Source organism: Callorhinus ursinus, unplaced genomic scaffold (assembly GCF_003265705.2).
Source record: "Callorhinus ursinus isolate GAN/ISIS: 27379988/994484 unplaced genomic scaffold, GSC_fseal_2.0 scaffold1, whole genome shotgun sequence".
In the NCBI taxonomy this organism is placed as follows: domain Eukaryota; kingdom Metazoa; phylum Chordata; class Mammalia; order Carnivora; family Otariidae; genus Callorhinus; species Callorhinus ursinus.
The window spans coordinates 46,947,694-46,957,139 of NW_027397063.1; the positions used below are offsets into that span (position 1 = coordinate 46,947,694).

At 40.7% G+C, this 9,446-nt stretch overlaps 1 protein-coding gene across 1 annotated transcript in view; it reads right to left on the reverse strand.

Moving 5' to 3' along the window:
• The window catches only part of DPPA2 (developmental pluripotency associated 2), a 28,581-nt gene that overhangs the window by 8,975 nt on the left and 10,160 nt on the right, over positions 1–9,446 (reverse strand). The window lies entirely within an intron of this gene.

A 9,446-nucleotide genomic window follows, 5' to 3' on the forward strand; every position in this document is an offset into this window, starting at 1 on the left:
CAACTCCAGCTATCAACTCTCACTGGTAGATGCAATAATTTCCTAGCATTCCAAACTCCATTCTGACACCATTCTTTCTGAAGATTGCTCTCCTGCTTTAAAAACAAAAAAACAGAAACACTTCAATGGCTTATCATTGCTATTCAGGTTAAAGACAAAACTCCCTTGTGTGACCTACAAATTTCTGGAGTCTGACCTCTGCCTGTCACTCAGCTCAAGACCCCTGAGCATTCTGAGATCCAGCCATACTGGCCTTATTTCAGCTCCATGACCTGAAGGGAATGAATATACATTTTATTCTGTTGCAATCACAGCAACACTCAAAGTGCCCAGCACCGAGTGGGCAGTCAGAACTCTTTTAATGATCTAATGAAAGAAAAATAGAATGGATAGGTAGTAAGGAGCTAACATTTACTGGTTTTGTATAGTACACATGCACTGTGCTAGGTGCTTTCTGTATTTCTGTCATTTAATCTTCAGAGCACATTTATAGTAATTTATCATTTTTCTTATTTTAAAAATTAGGTAACTTAGTCTCAAAAATTACATGAACATGCCATAGGGTATACTATGCTTCCAAGTTTCCTCCCAGGGGCGCCTGGGTGGCTCAGTCGTTAAGCCTCTGCCTTTGGCTTAGGTCATCATCTCAGGGTCCTGGGATCGAGCCTCGCATTGGGCTCCCTGCCCCGCGGCTTCTACCTCTCCCACTCCCCCTGCTTGTGTTCCCTCTCTCGCTGTGTCTCTGTCAAATAAATAAAATCTTAAAAAAAAAATTTTTTTTCCTCCCAAATCCAAAGGTAAATAAACTCCATTCCACTCCACTCCATTGCAAGTATTGCCAATACTTTCTTCTCAGAACAGCAAGGTGGATCTGCTGGGGCCACGCCCCTCCCGCCTCCGTCCCTTCAATGGCTTCCCATTGCTCACACTCTCCTGCGTATGTGTAACTTCTTTTTTAAGATTTGATTTTTAAGTAATCTCTACACCCAGCGTGGGGCTCGAACTTAGAACCCCCAAATCGAGGGTCACAGGCTCCACCGCCAGAGCGAGCCAGGCGCCCCTGTGTACTTTCAAAGCACTCCCGCACACTTCCATACAAAGTAACCGGGGGAATACTACTCCATTCTTGAGATACGTGGGGGCTCAGAGCCGCGATATGACTCGCCCACCACCATATACTTAATGTCTAGGAGTAGGACACACTCCCAGAGGAAAGAAAGCAAATTGGTCACTTCACTTTCTGACCTTATCCACATTACCTTTTCTCACTTTCTTTTTATTGTCGCTCTCCACTTCTTTACGTTTTTCTCTTGCCCAGCTACATCTTTCTACGGAATCCATCTCTTACTTCGGCCTAGGAACGGCAATCTTTGTCTTTTTCACTCTCACCCAAATTTTCTCAAAGCCACAATTGTGCAATAAAAGTAATAATCCACTTGTAAAGAGGAGAGACTCCAAGACCGGAGATTTCTTACACCCAGAAACTAAAATTGGGGGCAAGAAGGAAACATAAGCAAGCTCTGGAAAGTCTCTGAAAAGTAAGTCTGTGGGGAAAATTCATTCTGTCGGAACTAAACTTACCTGCTCATTGTTCTCGTAAGTTGAGTGCGCCATTTCCAGGAACAGTCAGAAGAAGGCAAAGCTAGTAGCAATCTTAGGACATCTGCCCTTCACTCTTTTTCACCTGAGGGCTTCCAACCTGATTTCTCCTTTTATAAGCAAATGTCTCTGTCTACTTCCTGTTTCCCAGGAGAGCTCTTTTCCTTCCTACTCTTCTTCCCCTCCCACACTATCTGACGGTGTGATTAATGCCATCGGTTTTACACCCCGTCTTGTCCATTATATGACAATTGAGTTATTGAGTAATTAATATTACTCCTAATACATTTGAATATATTTTAAAATAAAGATTTTTAGGGCCTGGCTGGCCCCGTGGAGAGTGCACGAGACTCTTCGTCTCGAGGTCTGTGATTTTGAGCCCCATGTTGGACGTAGAGTTTACTTAAAATAATAATAACAACAATAACTTAAAAATATTTTTGTCTTTATTTCTTTAAGGTGAGACTTGGGAGAAAACTGGAAGTGACGAATTCTTGCTAACACGTAGCAACTGAATAAAAAAATATTTTTAAAACATCTCTAGGACAATATTGGTGATGGAATGAATGATGTTACTATGGAGGGAATAAAAAAAGAATCAGAGGTATTTTTTTTTAAGATTTTATATATTTATTTGACACAGAGAGTGAGAGAAGGAACACAAGCAGGGGGAGTGGGAGAGGGAGAAGCAGGCTTCTCGCTGAGCGGGGAGCCCAAGTCGGGGGGCTCAATCCCAGAACCCTGACCTGAGCCAAAGGCAGATGCTTAACGACTGAGCCACACAGGCGCCCCGAATCAGAGGTATTTCATAACTAGTTTATGACCATGGGGGGGGGTGTCATTCACTGGGAGATTAGATTTAAATTCCTGGATTTAGTTCTAAACACAAACATTAAATCTGCCTTACTGGTGAGCTGGCTATAAAGGGAAAGGTTTGGCTGTTAAGGATAGGAGCAGCAAAAGCCAAAACACTAAGGCAAGTGATGGACTAATGAATACAGAGCTGCAAGCATTTGGGAACTGCTGGAAAGATGAGGCTGGAGAAGTCACAGATGTTTTCGTAGGTCACTCTTAAGGAGCCAGGGCTACTAAAGGAAAATACAAAGAGTGTGGCAACACCAGCATCCATTGCTCTCACTGTGGGCTTTCTCTGTCCCTAGGAAAATGGTCTGGTCCCTTGGTCTCAGGACCCAGGGAGCCTAGATCAGTTTAATTTAACATATACTATATTCAACGTGTGGTCTGCAAGCGCTCAGCTTCAGTTTAATGAATAACTGGTTGGAAAAATAAATTACAAGACTTTACCCCAGACCTCCCGAATTGGATCCCTAAGGGCAGAACTCAGAATTCAACAAGCCCTTAGGGTAATTCTTTTGCACCTAAAGTCTAGAAACTTTGACTAGATCAGGGTGTGACCAAATGCATTTGGATTAGGCAGATAATGGTTGGAATCCTGGCTCCTCCCTTCCAGGATGGAAACTAAATCAGCCCATGGAAATTCAGCCAAGAAAGTACTGTCTACACCCACTTGGGTGTGACCCCACCTGGTGCGCTTTTTCTGGCTGGTTTTAGAAGGTAGCCCACCTGGTAGCCTGTACTGATACCAGTGTCTTAAGCTAGGACAGAACTTCAGTGGAAAAAGCATTTCATTTCCATATTTTTTTTCTCTTAGCATTTATTACAATACAATTATTTTATTGATTTTCCTCCCTCCTCTTTGAAAATGTTATATTATGGGAAAATTCAAACACATGCAAAAGCAGACAATATCATGAAGCCTCATGTATCCATCATCCAGTTTCAACAACTGTTGACATACAGCCAATCTGATTTCATCAAAACCACCCCCTAGTCCCTCCCTCCTGGGTTATTTTGAAGGAAATACCAATCTGTAAATTCTCCTTCCATCTCTTATTTTTCTTAGAATTTTTTGTTACTGTTCTTGCTATTGTTTAAAGAATTGTGTGAATTTCCTGTAGTCTCCTATCTGGATTTTGTTATTTTCATTTCTTGCTCCATTTAGCCTATTCTTCTATCCTTTGCATTTATTGTAAATTGGTTTGAAGAGATTCGGGGATGGCTTTTTTTTTTTTTTTTTAAACACTTTTTCCTCTCTCTTCACTCATCTGGCTCCTCAGTCTTCAAACTTACTTTTTTCCATTGAAGTGTTTTTGACATATAACATTGTGTAAATTTAAAGTGTACAACATTTAGGGGCGCCTGGGTGGCTCAGTCGGTTGAGTGTCTGCCTTCGGCTCAGGTCATGATCCTGGGGTCTTGGGATCGAGTCCCACGTCTGGCTCCTAGCTCTGTGGAGAGTCTGCTTCTCCCTCTGCCCCTCACCCCGCTCATTCCTCTCTCTTTCTCTCAAATAAGTAAATTAAAACATAAAATAAAGTGTACAACATTTAATTTGATACATTTTCATATTGTAATACTATTGTCATTGCAGGGATCATTAGCCCCTCTATCAATTCTTTAAACTTAAATGCCAATTTCTTGGAGTCACTCTTAAAATTTTGCTCCTGTTTTCTCACTCTTTTCCTTCATAGAGTTCATTTGAATGTGTTATTCTATATATAGTTGGGGTTTTACTTGTTTAATTTCATCTCCCCAATTAGACAGCAGGCTCCAGAGAGCCATGGCCAGATGTGTGTGGGTTACCCTTGGTCTACACAGAGCCTTGCACTGTGTCTGGCTCAGAATAGAGGCTCAATCAATGCTAGCTATACAGATTGCATTAATTTCCACCTTCCCCCCCCATCCCATGTGATTCCCTTTTGAGTGAAGTCTCTCTTCGCGCTGCTTCTAAAGGATATGGTGCTAACACTGATCACAGACTGATGTGACTCTTGTCTTACCAGACTGTGATGCTCTGAAGTTCTCAGACTCACCTTTTTTTCTCTTGGTGCTCAGCACAGTGCCTGGTTCAAAGCAAGCTCTTAATTATGTGCAACAAACAACTCTCATATTGTACCAACTTAAGTTTGTGGCTCAGTATATACCTAAAAGCTCAAAAGCAGCCATTGAAAGAATGCTAATCTATAAAATACAATTTAGGCTGTAGGATAGAAATTTTTTTTAAAGAAAAAAAATTGTTTATGAACACTTATGTTCTAATATTTATTCCAATAACAGACAATAGTTCTGAAGTAGAAATATATTACCTATTTCAAATATATTTTATTTACTATATTGTAAGTTAAATATTTATAAATACATATGTTTCTTATTTAAATAAGTGCTTTTCAAAATCTCTACAAGAGTAAATGTTTATGAAGCACCAATGTATGGTAGATAAAAGTGAAGCAACTCTCTTAATAAAGCCAATTAGATCATCATATTTCAAAAAACAAAGTGAGGGAATTCTTATCAGGAAATAAAAACCCATAAGGCATCCCACAGAACCGTAAGTTTCTGAGAAACAGTTTGGAAAGTATGGTTCAGTATCACTACTAGGTGGAAGGGACAGCTACTGAGTTCTTCAGTGTCCTGAGGAAGAAAATGAAAATTGCACTGAAAGATGATCCCAACTTAGCCACATCCTTCATTTCAAGAAATTCCCACCTAAAAGGATTATTGAATATATTTCTACTTTAGAACAATAGTTACAATCCTCACCTTCTGATTGAGAAATAAATGAGCATTTTTGCTTTTTTTTTTTTTAAATATCTCTTTGGGATCATGGATAACAGTCACTATTAGGAGAATCTAAATTTAGAATCCAGACCCGTTATCTGTCCTCTACCATACTATATAATTCAGAGGATGTGGTTGAACAGAGCTCAACAGTCCTGGGGAAATGAGGTGGGGAGGGCAACTTTGGACAGGGAACTGATTTAGCTATAGATTCTCCAGTAATAGTTGCAAAATTAGGTATAGCCCTACCAGCAAGTGTAGGAACTAAGCAATTGCCCTACTCTCTGAAGATGGTAGATGAGGAAGGATGGAGACTTAAGTAAAGTAAGCCCAGGCTCCCTGCTCCTATGTCCTCATCACTTACTTGTTCCTTCCAGAGTTTTTTACCTTTCCCTCTGCAGGTTCTGCCCTTCTAGCACACAAATGTTTTAAACATGCCCCACTTAAATGAAACACACTCGTGTGTGTACACCCATCTTCTCTGACACAATCATGCTTTTTTGAGGGGAGAGAAAACCACTTTATTCTAATTAATTCACAAATGAGAACATCACAAAAGGTGATTTAAGGAGGCACACAAACATCTGCCCACTATTATCGCCCCCTTTCACAATTCAACTTTCTGAACATATCTTCTTACTCAAGTTCCTTTCCATTCATCTAGTGGTCTTTCCCTCTTTTATCACTGTTTAACTCCTAAAATATTGGTGTCCCATAGGGTTCATTTCTCTACTCTTGACCATGCCTTATGCTTTCCTAGAGCAGCCTTGTCCATTTCTTTAATTTCAGCTACTACCTACATGCTGATGACTCCTACATATGTATTTCTTTCTTTCTTTTTTTTTAAGATGTTATTTACTTATTTGACAGAGAGAGAGAGAGCACAAGCAGGCAGAATTGCAGGCAGAGGGAGAGGAAGAAGCAGGCTCCCCACTGAGCAAGGAGCCCAATGCGGGACTCGATCCAGGACCTGGGATCATGACCTGAGCCAAAGGCAGACGCTTGACCAACTGAGCCACATACGTATTTCTAACTCAATCTTTTTCCGTGTTACTGACCCAAGTTTTGGCATATCCTATTATGCACTTCAAACATGTTAAAAAACTAAATTCACTGACTTCGCCACCAGCTTTCAACCTCCTTCTGCAGGCTTTTCAACATCATGGGTTTGAACTGCATGGGTCCACTTATACACAGATCTTTTTTAATATAGTACAGTACTGTAAATATATTTTCTCTTCCTTCCTTTCTCCTCTTTTCCTTCCTTCCTTCCTTCCTTCCTTCCTTCCTTCCTTCCTTCCTCCCTTCCTTTCTCTCTTTTTTAAGTAGGCTACGTACCCATCCTGGAGCCCAATGTGGGGCTTGAACTTACGACCCTGAGATCAAGACCTGAGCTGAGATCAAGAATCAGATGTTCAAGGGTGCCTGGGTGGCTCAGTTGGTTAAGCAACTACCTTCAGCTCAGGTCATGATCCTGGAGTCCCAGGATCGAGTCCCGCATTGGGCTCCCTGCTCGGCAGGGAGTCTGCTTCTCCCTCTGACTCTCCCCCTCTCATGCTCTCTCTCTATCACTCTCTCTCTCAATAAATAAATAAAAATCTTTAAAAAAAAAAAAGAATCAGATGCTCAAGCAACTAAGCCACCCAGGCAGCCCCTTTTCCTTATGATTTTCTTAATATCATTTTCTTTTCCCTAGCTTTTTGTATTGTAGGAATATAGTATGTAAAACATGTAACACACAAAATATGTGTTAGTTGGCTGTTTATGTCATCAGTAAGGCTTCCAGCCAACAGTAGGCTATTAGTAGTCAAGTTTGGGGGGAGTCAAAATTTATACATGGATTTTTGATAGTGCAGGGGACAGTGCCCCCAACCCTTGTGTTGTTCAAGAGTCAACAGTATTTCTTCTCTTTTGAGATGTATTATTACCCACCCAGTGATTTAAAGGCAGAAAGATAACAATTCTCCTTAAACTCCAAATCATCAAAGTCCTATGGAATCAATCACGTACACTTCTTGCTTGATTTTGTCTCTCTTGTAACTCTACTGCCATTGCCATTTTTCTTGTCTGAAGTCTCTCTAACTAATTACTGAAATCTCTAATTGGTCATATTATCACCCAGCCAATCCATTCCTTTTTTTTTTAAGATTTATTTATTTATTTATTTATTTAAGAGAGAGAGAGAGAGAGAGAGAGAGAGAGAGAGTGTTTGTGTACATGGTGGGGAAAGGCAGAGGGAAAGGAAGAGAGAAACTCAAGCTGACTCCTCACTGAGTACAGAGCATGGAGCACAAAGCCCAATGTAGGGCTCGATTTCATGATGGGGAACCTGAGCTGAAACCAAGAGTCTGACACTTAACTGATTGTACCACCCAAGTACCCCTGGCCAACCCATTCTTGATGCTACAAAATACTGATTATATGTGTAGGGGAGGCAGAAATTCTTCTTCTACCCTTCAACGTCTTCCAGCTGGACTAAGAATTAAATTTCCATGAGACAGGTTAATAGGAGAAAAAAACCAAAATTTGATTATGTACACACAGAGGCCCAATCTTGAAACTGAGACCCAAAGAAATGACCAAGGTAGGCAATTTTTTATACATTTTAGAAAAGGGACAATACATTTGTGAGGAATTGACAGGATAAAGAAAACAAGTATTTGAGACCTTTAATTAGTAAGGAATTCTTTTTTTTTATTAACATATGTATTATTTGTTTCAGGAGTACAGGTCTGTGATTAATCAGTCTTACACAATTCACAGCGCTCACCATAGCACATACCCTCCCCAATGTTCATCACCCAGGCACCCCATCCCTCACACCCCCCACCACTCCAGCAACCCTCAGTTTGTTTCCTGAGATTAAGAGTCTCTTATGGTTTGTCTCCCTCTCTGGTTTCATCTTGTTTCATTTTTCCCTCCCTTCCCCTATGATCCTCTGTCTTGTTTCTCAAATTCCATATATCAGTGAGATCATATGATCCTTGTCTTTCTCTGATTGACTTATTTCGCTTAGCATAATACCCTCTAGTTCCATCCATGTCGTTGCAAATGGCAAGATTTCTTTTTTTTTTTTGATGGCTGCAATTAATAAGGAATTCTAATTGGAATTTGGGCTGAAGTAGGAGATTAGTAAAAAAGTAATAAGGTTCATTTCTACAGCTTTCTCGACTTTAAAGTTTCCATGTCTGGTGATTAAGGATGTCTTTTTACTTAGTAAAGGGAGAATATTTCCCATATGGAAGATTTATTCCCTGCTTTCATGGGGACAGAGGAGTGTCTGAGTGTCCTTGCACTGGTTGTTTCCCAAGTACCTTCAATCCAAAATAATCAGTGTGCCATTGGGGTACATTTTCAGGCAGCTTACCCTGGGCCCCTACATGTGCTACCTCAAGGTAAGTTTCATAACTACAGAATTTGGGATTTATACATATTAGGGTGTGATAGGAAGCAGTTTCATTAATTTTGAATTGGCCTTCTCACAGAAATAGCTCTTATTCCGTAAGTCAAGGACTCAATGTGAGGATTACTTCCAATGTCAAGTGTATCAATTCCAGTCATACATTCAGAGACTTGGGGAAATGATCCCTGGGTGTATTCATAAAACCAGTGAGTCTCCTTGAGTTAGTCTTTAGCCAGAACTCCAGTTGTTACCTGCCTCCTTTAAACCTCCAATCTAACAAAGTAGTGGGGTGGGGGGGCGGGGGGTGGTGGTGGTCATGATGAAAATTTGAGTACTGATATTGATTTAGATCCTGTGTCCAATCATTCTCAAAATGTCTCATGTCTCTTTTCCAGTGTAACATGGTTAAATGGCTGTAGACCCCTTTGGGAGAAAGGCTGAGGAATCAGTATAAGAAATACTTGTCATAGTGGTACAGAGTCCTTCCTCCCAGGAAACCAGCCATCTCCTCACCTAGTAGGTTCTGGATCTGAAAATCAGTTCAGGTCTGGGAGCCGAGCAAGACATGGTGACATTTTTTTTTTTTTTAATGTTATGTTAGTCACCATACACTACATCATTAGTTTTTGATGCAGTGTTCCATGATTCATTGTTTGCATATAACACCCAGTGCTCCATTCAATACATGCCCTCCTTAAAACCCATCACTGGGCTAACCCGTCCCCCCCACCCCTCTCCCCTCTAAAACCCTCAGTTTGTTTCTCAGAGTCCATAGTCTCTCATGGTTCATCTCCCCCTCCAATTC